At 45.6% G+C, this 14670-nt stretch overlaps 1 protein-coding gene and 1 long non-coding RNA gene across 2 annotated transcripts in view; both read right to left on the bottom strand.

Moving 5' to 3' along the window:
* The window catches only part of MGAT4B (alpha-1,3-mannosyl-glycoprotein 4-beta-N-acetylglucosaminyltransferase B), a 530095-nt gene that overhangs the window by 410341 nt on the left and 105084 nt on the right, over positions 1-14670 (bottom strand). The window lies entirely within an intron of this gene.
* Positions 822-1708, bottom strand: LOC134933391 (uncharacterized). The gene is made up of 2 exons (XR_010179689.1): positions 1617-1708; positions 822-1008 (listed from the first exon to the last, which is right to left on the bottom strand). It is a non-coding gene; the product is annotated as an uncharacterized LOC134933391 (long non-coding RNA).

Here is a 14670-nt window from a genome sequence, read left to right as displayed (position 1 = left end):
ACAAAGCTGTGACCTAGGTCGACCCAACAATAACCTGTGTCAAAAGCTCGATGTAAAAGCGGTATAAGATGTTGTAATTTACCACAGGGAATGGTGGTAGCCTCAGGGTTTATCGCTCGGAGCTATTCAATTAGAGCCCCGTTTCCTCACCCGGTGAATTACCCCAGCTAATGCACATTAACCTGTAAAATATGGTATACGTTAACCCATGGGTGAACACATTTGCGACACCCGCAATCAGGACATTTAATAAAGATTTCTTTTCAAGCCTGCTCAGGCTCGAAAAGAAATCCTCGTTTACTGCAGCTTGCGAGCAGCTGCCAGCTCTAATTGAATAGCCCCTGCTACTTCAATTAGCCTGCAGTAAATTACAGCATCCAATTGAATTCCCATTTTGCCTTTTCTCAGTTATACAATGTAGTATTACTGTGCGCAGGCCAATGTGTCTATAGGAGAACCTTGCACAGCAGTCAGCTTCACTAGATTATTGATTTGCCTTAATGGCTCTGTCACAGGTTATAATATAAGCAATACTGTGGTTAATGAGTCATAAAAATAAAAGACTATTTCAAATATGCGTGTCACCTACAGAGAGCATAGGGGACAATTCATTTTAGGACTGTAATGATATTTTCAATGTTGACTTTAATTTAAATTGAACCCAGTACCTCGTGATTAGTAATTACTTGCATCAGGGGTATCACTCATTCCGAGACAACGGATAGAATACATTTCATGAGTGTAAAGTCATTCAATTCCAACATAAATAAAAAATCTATATAATGTGTTAGTGATAATAAAGTATAGATTTTCATGCAAAATTATAAAAATGTAAAACGTCTTAATCTTTATTTAAACTTACATTTATAATTTATTATTAAAAATGACAAATTTAAACAGTTTCCATCTCTCCACAGATCCATCAGCATTCTCAGCGTTGGGATTCCGGTGTTGGGATTCCGACCACATCCCCCTTCAAAGACTGAAAAGCTAAATTCTATTCACAATCTATTTTAGAAGAAAAAAAAATGCATGAAAAGGATCAGTATGATTTGCAGATGGGCAGGATGCCAGCTGTCAGTATACCGACAGCCCCCTAACCCTCACCTTTACCCTACCCAATCCTCCCTTGTGGGTGCCTAACCCTAACCCTACCCGCTTGGTGCCTAACCCTACCAGCTTGGTGCCTAACCCTCCCTTCCTCGCTGCCTAAACCTAACCCTCCCCACTAGCTGCCTAACCCTAACCCTCCCTTCCCTGCTGCCTAAACCTTACCCTCCCCGCTAGGTGCCTAACCCAAACCTTCCCTGCCAAGTGCCTAACCCTAACCTCCCCTGCTAAGTGGCTAACCCTAACCTCCCCTGCTAAGTGCCTAACCTTCCCTGCCCAGTACCTAACCCTCCCTTCCCCGTTGCCTAAACCTAACCCTCCCCACTAGGTGCCTAACCCTAACTTCCCTTTCTAAGTACCTAACCCTCCCTTCCCCGCTGCCTAAACCACCACGCTAGGTGCCTAATCCTAACCTCCCCTGCTAAGTGCCTAACCCTCCCTGCCCGGTCCCTAACCCTAACCTTTCCATCCCTAAATCCTAACCCCCTTCTGACGGATAAACCTACCCCCCGCTGAAAGAAGGATCGCGTTCCAGCTGCGGCCAGGATTCCGGCGTCGGTATTTCGAGCGCCAGGATCCAGTCCGTCGGTATCCTCACTACATCCTGCATGAAAAATAAAATGAATTACAAAAAGCAACAAGAACAAACTGGAGCCCAAAGAAAGAATACAAGTATGGAAATAGTGATGAATAAAGATCCACCGATCACTGTGCAGACAACACAGTCTACCCTGGGGTCAGTAACCCTAGGCACACGTGTCTACCGGAGCACATGGAACAGTTTGAAGCGGCACACAATGTAAGGAATATTTGCTAGCAAGGACCAATATGTAAGTACCGCACATACATTACCATTCAATATTTTGTAATTAAGAGAGATTTTTTTTCCGATAGCAAACGATAACAAAAATCCTAAACTGACCAATTCACCGATAAGCTTGGCAATCATATTGGGCTTGTCACCTGCCAACACACCAATAGCTAAAGGTTGTTATTAGAGAGAGACCCCAACACACATACTGACGGCAGACGCAAAATGTGGAGTCTCTTCATTCACTAGAAAACCAGTGACGACTCCGAGCGGAAATATTTTAATCCGCAGAAACGGTTATATAACACATGTTCTATTCACAGCAAAGAAACCACCCCTGGAATGTGTAACACTGGCAGATATTTTTCAATTCAGTAATTCTGTCTCTTCCCATTACTTCCAGATTGGTAACCCCTAGGTGCACAGACATAAGAGTCTACACATTTACTCACTGTTAGAGTAGGTCATTTGCAGCATGGTTGGACTAAAGGAAATCTTGTTGTATTAAATGCAAATATTATGTATAACGTTAGTCACACAGAGGGTGGAAGATAGCTGGATTTTCTCTTTAAAGGAGTATATAGGTGTCCACGGCTTCTATTCAGTCAGGATTTGGTGATTTGGGTGAATGAAATTGATGTTTCAACCGCAGGCGAAAATGGTTAAGAGACCACTGTAATAAACTCACAATAAATAGACATTGTGGGTATGATTCTGGGTTGGAGGTAGCTCCGTATATGGCCGCAGAGAAGCAAATTTACACTTTTTGCTTATATTTGGGCGATTCAAAGGTGGGCAGATGTTAGTATGAAACGGGCATTTCTGTGCCGCAACATTGTACTACATTGCTCTCCACTGCAAGAAATCTGTCTCATAGGAGTATAACCGGAGGATTGCAGGCGTGTACCCGGAGTTCAGTCCTGCTGTGAGGCACATGTACTGTTTCTGACAGATCACATGCACCCAGCAACAGGCAGGTACAAGAGCCGGTACGAATGATGACGTTTGCGGCTGTGGACGTCTCCGCTTGTTCTGGATTGAGCCCAGCATCTCCAAGCTCCGCGCTCTGCCAGCTACCAATGCAGGGCCTGGTCAATGTCAGTGACCAGTGGGAGGATCACCGACGCCACTCCAAAGGGTGTGTCCGCAGAGTGTCCACGCATACACAGCAGCAAGCGGTAACAGGTGCCGGTGGTATGAGCCTGAGTAGAAGCGTCATTCCAGATGCCACGCGGAAGGAGAATACAAACCCACTGCGCAGTGGGTGGAGTCAGTAACAGGCGGTTACTGATGGTAAAAGGGAATTCCCTATTGGGCAGGTTTTGTAAGACCCAAAGCCAATCTGTGATCACTTGGCTCTAACAGCGACGGTGCATCCAGTCACAGGTATTTATAAAATAAAAATATTCACTTCACACTGCAGGACCTATTCAGTGTATATTAGGGTGAATCAGCTACGCCACCTTATTTCCTGTGTATAGTAAGCATTCATCACTCAGTCTTGCACTGTGTATTCAATTTCAGAGATCACCGCTACTGCGCACACGTCTCCCCTAAATCCTCCGTCCACCTTACGGCCAAACACCAGATCACTAATCATGTTTCAGATTGTATACACTGTAATAAACGTCAAGAGTTTCCGTTGGACAATTGCTTTAACAAAGACTTGTTCAGTCAGGACAATAAATCTCATGGTAATCGTCTCCGATGCAAATTACTTCCAAAAATGTAGGGAATTAAAAGGAAAAAAAAAAGAAAGAAAACATTGCTGACTGCGCCATTAAAAGTCTATCAAAAACATTAAACTATAAGTAGGCAGGAAACTTCATTATTAAGGCTTTGCGTAAAGACTACTCTAATTAGCCACACTGCCAAGAATCATCTAATTACAGCATTTGTAAAATCACATGATAAATCAGTAATGCAACAGATACTGGGGGGAGAGGGTGGGGGGGGGGGGGCATTAGAACGTTTGTGTCAATACTAGCTCCCGTCTGAAGTGCCATGGGGCTGTTCAGCTTGTTTTGCACAACCAGCCTAGCATTGGTCACAATGGCCGATTTCTAGCATGATAACGTGCTGCGTTAAACACTTTCTCCTGTGCTAAGTGCTGAGTGTGCGCCTGCCACTAATGGCCAGTCCCGTAGCCCTACTTAGCACGGCTTTCTGCTCACAGCTCAGAAGGGTGAGAGCAGAAGTGGTATATTCAATTGATGTCGGATCGATCGACATCTCAGTATTCAATGAGTGGCAATTTGGCCATTCACGACAATGCCAATCTGACTTTTTTTTTAAAGTCGGATTGACATTGCTGGAAATGGGGGTAAAATCTGTCGGATTTTGCCGCACTTAATACACAACACGTGGATCTACGGCTATTCCGCCGTTCCACGTGTTTTCCAACAAGTCGGAAATTGCTGACTTCTCGGAAAAAAAGCATGGGGATTGAATAGGTCGGAAGTTTCTTTCTTTCGGACAAGACGGCAGTTTTCGACTACAATTGAATATCCCCCAAAGTCCGCGATAAGCGCAACCTGGGGCTAGTCACACAAAACAATTGCATAGCTTTAGGCTGGAATGAATACGACCGTAAATAATTGAATCGTCCTCTTGAAATGTTCTATATGATGTAATCTTTGGTGTTGTTAATTAAATCATTTGTCACAAGGTTTTATAAAGCATGCCATATGGTAACCCTTTGAGCGTCCAAATACACTGGCCAGCCGCCATATCTTGTTTTTGGCACTTGGAGTTGATATGCCCGGCATATCAGAACACTGTGCTACCACTGCGGCTCTGCAGACACCCCAGCTGTGCGGTGAAAGGAGTCTCCACTGAATAACTAATTGCCTCTCAGGGCAGTGATAGCATGGCGTTATGAAATTCTGTGCTCGTCAACTATACCCAGTGGATGACCAGTTCTAGAAGAGCGGGTTACCATGGTGCAATGTACAGACATGGACTGGGATTTCCCCACTCTGCTATGAATGGCATGCTTCCAAAGTTTTCCTTCCTTCATAGTACTGCAAATTACAGTACAACAACAACAACAGAAAAAAAATGTTCTGGGATTGTATACACACACAGACCTCCAGGCTGAACACTTTCATACAAGTCCGGGAATAAGTGGTGGCTTGTAATAGGCTTAAAAATATTAAGCGGTACAGTAATTTCTAGCAGAGTGAAAATGAGATCAATATACATGTTTCACGCAACATATGCATTAATTCATATAATCTATAGCAGATTACCGAATGCCATACCTACTATGTGTGTGTGTGTGATATCACACAAATGTCAAACAATTTTAATTAGCTGCAGAGTCCGGCGCTGAGTACCGAAGCTGCATCTCCGCCGCGTTCCCTGGAATGCTCATTATTAGCACATAATTACTCCCTGAGATTGCATAGCACACAATGGGAATTGTGTTCTCTCTCTCTCCCATCCCTGCGTCCTAATGCAAAGTGACACCGTCGCCACAGATATGCACTGCCTATTGGAGACCGTTACCCAATGCACAATGGCAGGAAGCAATTTCTCACCATTGCCTGTGTCACTCTACAGTCATTGTGTGATTGCATGTAAGGGTATTATAAACAGCTATGCAGAAAGATGATTTATTAGCTGCTTAAGTGTTCGCAAACCATTTTGGTCCCCTGGTCATTCATTTGTTACTGCCGTGTTCCCATTCCTGCGACAACACAGCAATCTTATTTACATGATGTACTAGCTGGCCCAGTACAGCCTGCGCCGCCTCAGAAATTATACTCCTATTATTCAGAAATGAGACGCCTACATCTCGCTGAACGACCTGCCTATATTAAATCATTATTGATTGAATTCAGATTATAATACTGCACTGCATTATGAAATGCAAAATTTCAGCAACTAAATACTTTTTTGGCTTCATGTAAGGGAAATAATACACAGTAGGAAGATTTGCATTTTCTATATGTAGATTTACCAACGCATGCATGTAATGAGGCAGCCAATGAGAAACGACATCTGCCTTTTAGAACTTGCACTTGCAGAAACATGTACAACCTCTCAGTGAACATACTGTACATTACACTAAACTGAAGTTTTTTTGTGGCAGAGGCAATAAAGCATATCCTAATTAGACATGCCAAATCTGGTTTGTGGGGTGATAAATCAGACTCTTCTTCCTAAAATTAGCATGGCACTTGTCCCACAATAAATATTGGCCCTCATTCCGAGTTGTTCGCTCGTTCTTTTTCATCGCATCGCAGTGAAAATCCGCTTAGTACGCATGCGCAATGTTCGCACTGCGACTGCGCCAAGTAACTTTACTATGAAGTATTTTTACTCACGGCTTTTTCTTCGCTCCGGCGATCGTAATGTGATTGACAGGAAATGGGTGTTACTGGGCGGAAACACGGCGTTTCAGGGGCGTGTGGCTGAAAACGCTACCGTTTCCGGAAAAAACGCAGGAGTGGCCGGGGAAACGGTGGGAGTGCCTGGGCGAACGCTGGGTGTGTTTGTGACGTCAACCAGGAACGACAAGCACTGAACTGATCGCACAGGCAGAGTAAGTCTGGAGCTACTCTGAAACTGCTAAGTAGTTAGTAATCGCAATATTGCGAATACATCGGTCGCAATTTTAAGAAGCTAAGATTCACTCCCAGTAGGCGGCGGCTTAGCGTGTGTAACTCTGCTAAATTCGCCTTGCGACCGATCAACTCGGAATGAGGGCCATTGTCTGTATTATTGTTGTTACAGATTTGCTTCTGGTTCCTTTAGACCAGTGATTTTCAACCTTTTTTTAATCGCGGCACACCGAACAATATTTAAAAACTGCCAAGGCACACCATCAGTTCCCCACAGTAAAAAACAAAACACACACATTGGCCCTCGCAGTAAAAAAAAAAAAAATCCACACATACATTGGCCTACTCAGAAAAAACAATCACATTCCTCCCCACATAAATCATGTTGTTCCCTACATAAATCCTATTGCTCCACACATAAATCAATCACATTTCTCCCCACATAAATCCTATTTGCTCCCCACATGACTTATTCACATTGTTCCCCCCATAAATCCATAAATTCTTATTCTCCCCACATAAATCCTACTGAAATCTAGAGATGTGCACCGGAAATTTTTCGGGTTTTGTGTTTTGGTTTTGGATTCGGTTCCGCGGCCGTGTTTTGGATTCGGACGCGTTTTGCCAAAACCTCCCTGAAAATTTTTTGTCGGATTCGGGTGTTTTTTTACAAAAAACCCTCAAAAACAGCTTAAATCATAGAATTTGGGGGTCACTTTGATCCCATAGTATTATTAACCTCAATAACCATAATTTACACTCATTTTCAGTCTATTCTGAACACCTCACAATATTATTTTTAGTCCTAAAATTTGCACCGAGGTCGCTGGATGACTAAGCTAAGCGACACAAGTGGCCAACACAAACACCTGGCCCATCTAGGAGTGGCACTGCAGTGTCAGGCAGGATGGCACTTCAAAAAAATAGTCCCCAAACAGCACATGATGCAAAGAAAAAAAGAGGTACAATGAGGTAGCTGTGTGACTAAGCTAAGCGACCCAAGTGGCCGACACAAACACCTGGCCCATCTAGGAGTGGCACTGCAGTTTTCTAGCGAGAGGATGAGTGCTTCCATCCTCATGTGAATCTGAACCACTAGCCATGAACATAGGCCAAGGCCTCAACCGTTCCTTGCCACTCTGTGTCGTAAATGGCATATTGGCTAGTTTACGCTTCTCATCAGACGCTTTTAATTTTGATTTTTGGGTCATTTAATTGAAATTTTGTTTTTTGGATTTTACATGCTCTCTACTATGACATTGGGCATCGGCCTTGGCAGACGACGTTGATGGCATTTCATCGTCTCGGCCATGACTAGTGGCAGCAGCTTCAGTACGAGGTGGAAGTGGATCTTGATCTTTCCCTATTTTAACCTCCACATTTTTGTTGTCCATTTTTTAGTGTGTGGAATTATATGCCAGTATCAATAGCAATGGCCTACTACTATATATACTGCACACAACTGAAATGCACCACAGGAATGGATGGATAGTATACTTGACGACACAGAGGTAGGTAGAGCAGTGGCCTTCCGTACCGTACTGCTATATATACTGGTGGTCACTGTCAACAAACTGCAAAACTAAAATGCACCACAGGTATAGAATCTAGATGGATAGTATACTTGACGACACAGAGGTAGGTAGAGCAGTGGCCTTCCGTACCGTACTGCTATATATACTGGTGGTCACTGTCAGCAAACTGCAAAACTAAAATGCACCACAGGTATAGAATCTAGATGGATAGTATACTTGACACAGAGGTAGGTAGAGCAGTGGCCTTCCGTACCGTACTGCTATATATACTGGTGGTCACTGTCAGCAAAACTCTGCACTGTACTCCTCCTATATAATACTGCTGGTCCCCAGTCCCCACAATAAAGCAGTGTGAGCACAGATATATGCAGCACACTGAGCACAGATATGGAGCGTTTTTCAGGCAGACAACGTATAATACTGGTGGTCACTGGTCAGCAAAAATAGGATTTTGGTACTTACCAGGTAAATCCTTTTCTTTGAATCCATAGGGGGCACTGGAGTACTCTTGGGATATGGACGGCTTCCGAAAGGAACAGGGCACTGAATATTCAAATTCAGTAACACTCCTCCCCTCCATACTCCCCGATTACCTCAGTGTTTTTTACTGAGCCGAACAGGAGCGATAGAGAGGTTGACACTGGAGAATTACCTATAACATAACGGACAACCATAAAGTTGACACATAACGTAACTGACAACGAAACAGTTGACACCATAACCGATAGAACTAGAAAATTTGAACCAGTCGGTGAAAACGTGTTACCATAAGATCCCCTGAGCTTACTACAACCCAGGTAAAACTGCTCTGGGTGGGCGTCCAGTGCCCCCTATGGATTCAAAGAAAAGGATTTACCTGGTAAGTACCAAAATCCTATTTTCTTTTTCATCCACTAGGGGTCACTGGAGTACTCTTGGGACGTACCAAAGCTTCCCCCGTGGGCGGGAGAGCTGTTTGACACCTGTAACACTAGGCGGCCAAAGCTAGATGCTGATGCCGCAAAACGTATCAAACTTGTAAAAGCGCACAAATGTTTGCACTGAAGACCATGTAGCCGCACGGCAAAGCTGCGTCGTAGAAGCTCCACGACCAGCTGCCCATGAAGTTCCCACAAAACGTGTGGAATGAGCTGTTACTGATGTATGCGGCTGTAACCTAGCATTAAGGTAAGCCTGACATATAGTCAGTTTTATCCATGTGGATAAGGTCTGTCTAGAAACTGGGCAACCCATCTTGGCCGCATCATAGAAGACAAACAACGTATCCGTCTTACGAAGTGTAGACGTTCGGGAAACAAACGCGTAATGCGCGTACCACATCCAGAGTTCCAGAATGTGCTGTTAACACAGGAACTACTATTGGTTGATTGATGTGAAAAGATGACACTACAGTTGGTAAGAAAGCGGGATTCGTTCAAATTTCCGCTCTGTCATTATGAAACACCAAATACGGTGGCTTGCATGACAAAGAACCCAAATATGAAACACGCCTTGCCAAAGCTAAGGCTAGAAGAAAAATAGTTTTCCAAGTGAGAAACTTTAAATCCACTTGCTGTAAGGGTTCAAAATATGAAGACTGTAAGAAATCTAAACCCAGATTCAAATGCCATGGCGCTGTAGGTGGAATGAATGGAGGCAGTACTCTGAGGACACCTTGTAGAAAAGTGTGTACCGATGGCAATAGAGCCAATGTCTTTGAAAATAAATTGACAACGCAGATACCTGCACCTTTAGTGTAGATAAACGCAGTCCTCCATCTAACCCCGTCTGTAGAAATAACAAAAGACGGCATAACTTGAAAGATGATGTCGGAAACTCCCGAGCTTCACACCAACCTATATAGGCACGCCAAATTCTGTAATAATTGAGCTGCCGTAACCGGCTTCCTAGCTCGTAACATGGTTGGTATAACAGATACTGTAATGCCCTCTTTTCTTAAGAGGGCGGTCTCAACAGCCACCCCGTCAAACGCAGCCGCGCTAAATCGGTGTAAAAGAACGGACCCTGTTGTAACAGGTCTGTACGTAGTAGGAGCGGCCAAGGATCGTATGCGAGTACTCCGCGGAGTTCCGAGAACCAAGCTCTCCGAGACCAATGAGGCATCACTAGTATGACTGTGACGGACTCTCTTTTGATCCGTTTTAGCAACTGAGAGAGCAGCGGAAAACGGTGGAAACAGATACACGAGGCTGTACGGCCACGCGATTGTGAGAGCATCCACCGCCACTGCCCTTGGATCTCTCGTTCTGGACACATACTGGGGCGTTTGTAATTGTGGCGAGATGCCATCAGGTCCACCTGAGGATAACCCCCCCTGTGGACCAACCTTTGAAACACCTCTGGATTTAATGCCCATTCTCTTGGATGAAAATCCCGACAGCTGAGATAATCCGCCTCCCAGTTGTCCACTTCCGGAATGAACCCTGCCGACAATATCACCTGGTGGTATTTTGGCCAATTGAGGATTCAAGCTACTTCCCGCATTGCCATGTGGCTTCTCGTTCCTCCTTGCTTGTTAATGTATGCGACTGCCGTCGCGTTGTCTGACTGCACTTGGACAGTCTGAGAGGGAAGCATATGTAATGCTTGTCGTAGTGCATTGTAAATTGCGCGGAGTTCCAGTACATTTTTAGACAGCAATTTGTCGTGATCCGCCCAGAGACCCTGTCGCTGACAATTTTGAACTACAGCTCCCCAACCTCTGAGACTCACGTTCGCCGTTAGAATTATTCAATTCCAGCCGCCGCCTGCGGTTAAATTGTGTACCTTGAGCCCCAGAGTAGACACACCCTCGCCCTTGCCGACAACCTCACCCTATGGGAAATCTACAGATGCGAGGCCGACCACTATTGTTGAAATGGACGGGAGGGAAAACTTCCGAACTGAAGCGCTTCGAAAGCCACCACCATTGTTCCTAATAGGCGAATACACAAATGTACCGAGAGTGTGCGTGGCTTGAGCACTTATTGTACCAGATGAATAATCCGTACTTTCTTTTGTAGTAGGGAAAATTCTTTGATTTACCGTAACGAGACTCATATTGAAGTTGGAATTAGATGTGATTTCTTGAAATTGACACTCCAACCGGGGTGTATGTTTAGCAGCGCAAGTTGGAGAAGCATCTGTTGAGACGGAGCTTTCATGAGCAGATCGTCTAAGTACGGAACGATAGTCACTGCCAGGGATCTGAGATGAGCTATTATCACAGACATCACTCTGGTGAATACCCAAGGCGCTGACGAGAGGCCAAACGGTAGAGCCTGTGTGGCGTATTGCAAAACGCAAGAACCTCTGATGAGGTGACCAAATCGGAATGTGTAAGTACGCTTCCTTGAAATGAAGCGCAATCATGCAATCTTGTGGCTTCAAATCTGCAAATACTGACCGCAGAAATTCCATCTTCAATCTGTAGTAAGTGACTTACTGATTGAGACTGACGGAGCCCTCCGAAATCGGTACCACAAACAGACGGGAATAATAACCCTGACCTTGTTGGCGTACCAGGCTGGAATTAAAAACTGCTGAATCCAGCAGAGACTGAATGGCAATCTGCCAAAACGCCTTCTTGTCGTCCGACGGAGACAGTCCAGTTTTGAAAAAGTGCAGTGGCGGAAGACAGCTTTCTTTTAACACTAAATTGCGGATACATCCATCAGTGGATGTCTGGAATCCCGGCAAATGTAACGTCTGAAGGCGCGCTCCCACAATTGGAAATCCAAAATGGCCTGGGAGCCCGTCAAGCCACTGGCTTGTTGTCTTTAGCGCCCTGGTGTTACAAGGCGTGGCTGTACCACAGCCTTGACAGGACTGAAGTCTAAAGTGAACGCTGGACCAGAGTATTTCCGTCTTGGTACCGGTGGAGGCAATGGCAGGAAACTAGACTCTCCCCCCCTCCGCCTTGGCCTGAGAAATGCATTTGTCAATTTTAGGACCAAACAACTTCTGGCCACCGTATTCTTTTGACCTCTGACTCCGCTTGCCAAGAACGCAGCCAGAGAACCTGTCGTGCTGTAACTAGCGACGATGAAAGGCGAGAAGCGTGCTAATAGCCGGCAGCAGAAGCTGTACATCGCTACTGAGCAGCTTCTCAGATTTGATTAACGATAAGTATAACGTGATCGTCATTGTTTCCATACAAAGAGCGCCTTAGTGACCCAAATCTATCTTATCTGAAGGGTCTTTATAAGGTTTGACACAGACTAATCCACCAATGGCGGATTCTCCAATGTAGATGTCACTGTGTGGAAACGGGTAAATAGAATTAAATTTGTGAGGTATAGAACCGGTTATTCGGTTATTTTGTATTTCTACTAACATCTTATTAAGATATCCTAAATAAGAACCCCATTGCTCCTTAGTCTCTGTAAACTTCAGAGACTGACGCACTGGTCATTATCAATGTCTGGGCTGTCAAAAAAAAACCCGCACTTCTGACTGCTGGTCTAATGTGCCCTCCTCACCCTTATTTAGCGCCGTGAGGTTTGGCATAGAATTGTCAGACCGCAACATAGCAGAAACGGTTAACGTATAAGACCAATTAAATTAATACCGTTACCCAAAGTGAAGTCGGACTTTTGCAACGGCTGAGACTCCTCCGTTAGATTTGGCGATCTTCTCCGAGACTCGGATCTTGCCGCTCGTGTTGAACGGTGGCCAATTCTAATTGCAACCCAGCCATTACATTTGCGTAGCATAGGAATGAAACCTGGTTCCCGAGTGGAAACCTACAAACCATACGGAACCTGTGGTAGATTCATGTACAGACATTTGCAGTAAAACGTCTTTTGTAGTCTTTGCTGGTGCCGTACTCATTACGTAGACAGACCACACAATAAACAAAGACAGACACTTGCACGCTCAGTAAAAGTTTTACTTAAGGTGTGCAATATACATATATATATATGGCCGAAATGCATTCACTTGGCCAGCCTACATAAAACCTGAAGCAAAAATTCCCACTAACACCCCTGCGCCTCCGGTGGAGTAGTGTTGTAGGACAGGAATGTTCTGGAATTACAAGCAGGAAAAAAAAACAGGAAGCATGGTTAAAATGGCCCCCATGCCATGCTTACACTGATAATCACAGGCAGGGTACAATACATGCCTCCTGTGTTAATATAGGCTCAATAGTCTATTATAAAGTGATATCACAGGTCAGGTTATTAATATAACCTAGGAATGTGGCAGCCTGTCATGCAGCATATTATAAGTTTATCCTCCCTTGCAGTAGCGTTGTGGCTTGTCCCCCCCCCCCCCTCCCCCTGTGCTCCGTGTGTCTCAGCGGGGAGCGGGAGCTGACCTTGCCGGGAGGCAGGGAACGTTTTCGGCTGGCTGGAGCGGTGTACAGCGGCTTCCGGCGGCGCTAGAGAGCGCTGTGCTGCGGCGGTCTCCCTGGCTTTGAAGTCCGTACAGTACGGACGGAGCGGCTGGGGCTGGCGCTGTATTAACGGCGGGTGCGGGCGGTAATAAAAATGGACCCCACACAGCGGGGCGGCAGCGCGCGCTGACCGCCCCATCCCCCCCAGCATACCTTGTGTAGGGAGGGCTGCGACGGGCTTCTTCCGTCCAGCTGTTCAGTTCATGGCTGCGACGGGGCTTCTTCCTGTAAGCTCCGTCCAGCTGATCACTCCTTCCTGGCTGCGACGGGGCTTCTATCTGTAAGCTCCGTCCAGCTGATCACTCCTTCCTGGCTGCGACGGGGCTTCTATCTGTAAGCTCCGTCCAGCTGATCACTCCTTCATGGCTGCGACGGGCTTCTTTCTGTAAGCTCCGTCCAGCTGATCACTCCTTCATGGCTGCGACGGGGCTTCCAGCTCTTGCAGCATTTAGTGTGCTGCGTGTGGCTGTGAGGGTGCTCTTTGTGAGGACCGACACGCCAAGCGCTGCTCCGTGCAGCGGCACCATCCCGGACCCATGTTTTTAGAAGAAACTGGGAAGGGATGTGTGCATAAGTAGTAAAAATAAAAATATTCACAAAGTGTGGGATCCCCCCACACCAGCCCTGTTGCTCCGACGAGCACAGAAAAAACACTGAGGTAATCGGGGAGTATGGAGGGGAGGAGTGTTACTGAATTTGAATATTCAGTGCCCTGTTCCTTTCGGAAGCCGTCCATATCCCAAGAGTACTCCAGTGACCCCTAGTGGATGAAAAAGAAACTCTGCACTGTACTCCTCCTATATAATACTGCTGGTCCCCAGTCCCCACAATAAAGCAGTGTGAGCACAGATATATGCAGCACACTGAGCACAGATATGGAGCGTTTTTCAGGCAGAGAACGGATAAAACTGGTGGTCACTGATCAGCAAAACTCTGCACTGTACTCCTCCTATATTATACAGCTGCTCCCCAGTCCCCACAATTAAGCAATAAGCACAAATATTTGCAGCAACATTAATAAACGGAGAGGACGCCAGCCACGTCCTCTCCCTAACATTTCCAATGCACGAGTGAAAATGGCGGCGACGCGCGGCTCCTTATATAGAATCCGAATCTCGCGAGAATCCGACAGCGGGATGATGACGAGCCATACGGGAGAATCCGAGTATGCCTCGGACCCGTGTAAAATGGGTGAAGTTCGGGGAGGTTCGGTTTCCGAGGAACCGAACCCGCTCATCACTATGAAATCCCATTGTTCCCCACAGGAGA

Source organism: Pseudophryne corroboree, chromosome 6 (assembly GCF_028390025.1).
Source record: "Pseudophryne corroboree isolate aPseCor3 chromosome 6, aPseCor3.hap2, whole genome shotgun sequence".
Taxonomy (NCBI): domain Eukaryota; kingdom Metazoa; phylum Chordata; class Amphibia; order Anura; family Myobatrachidae; genus Pseudophryne; species Pseudophryne corroboree.
This window is presented reverse-complemented; position numbering and strand designations above follow the sequence as displayed.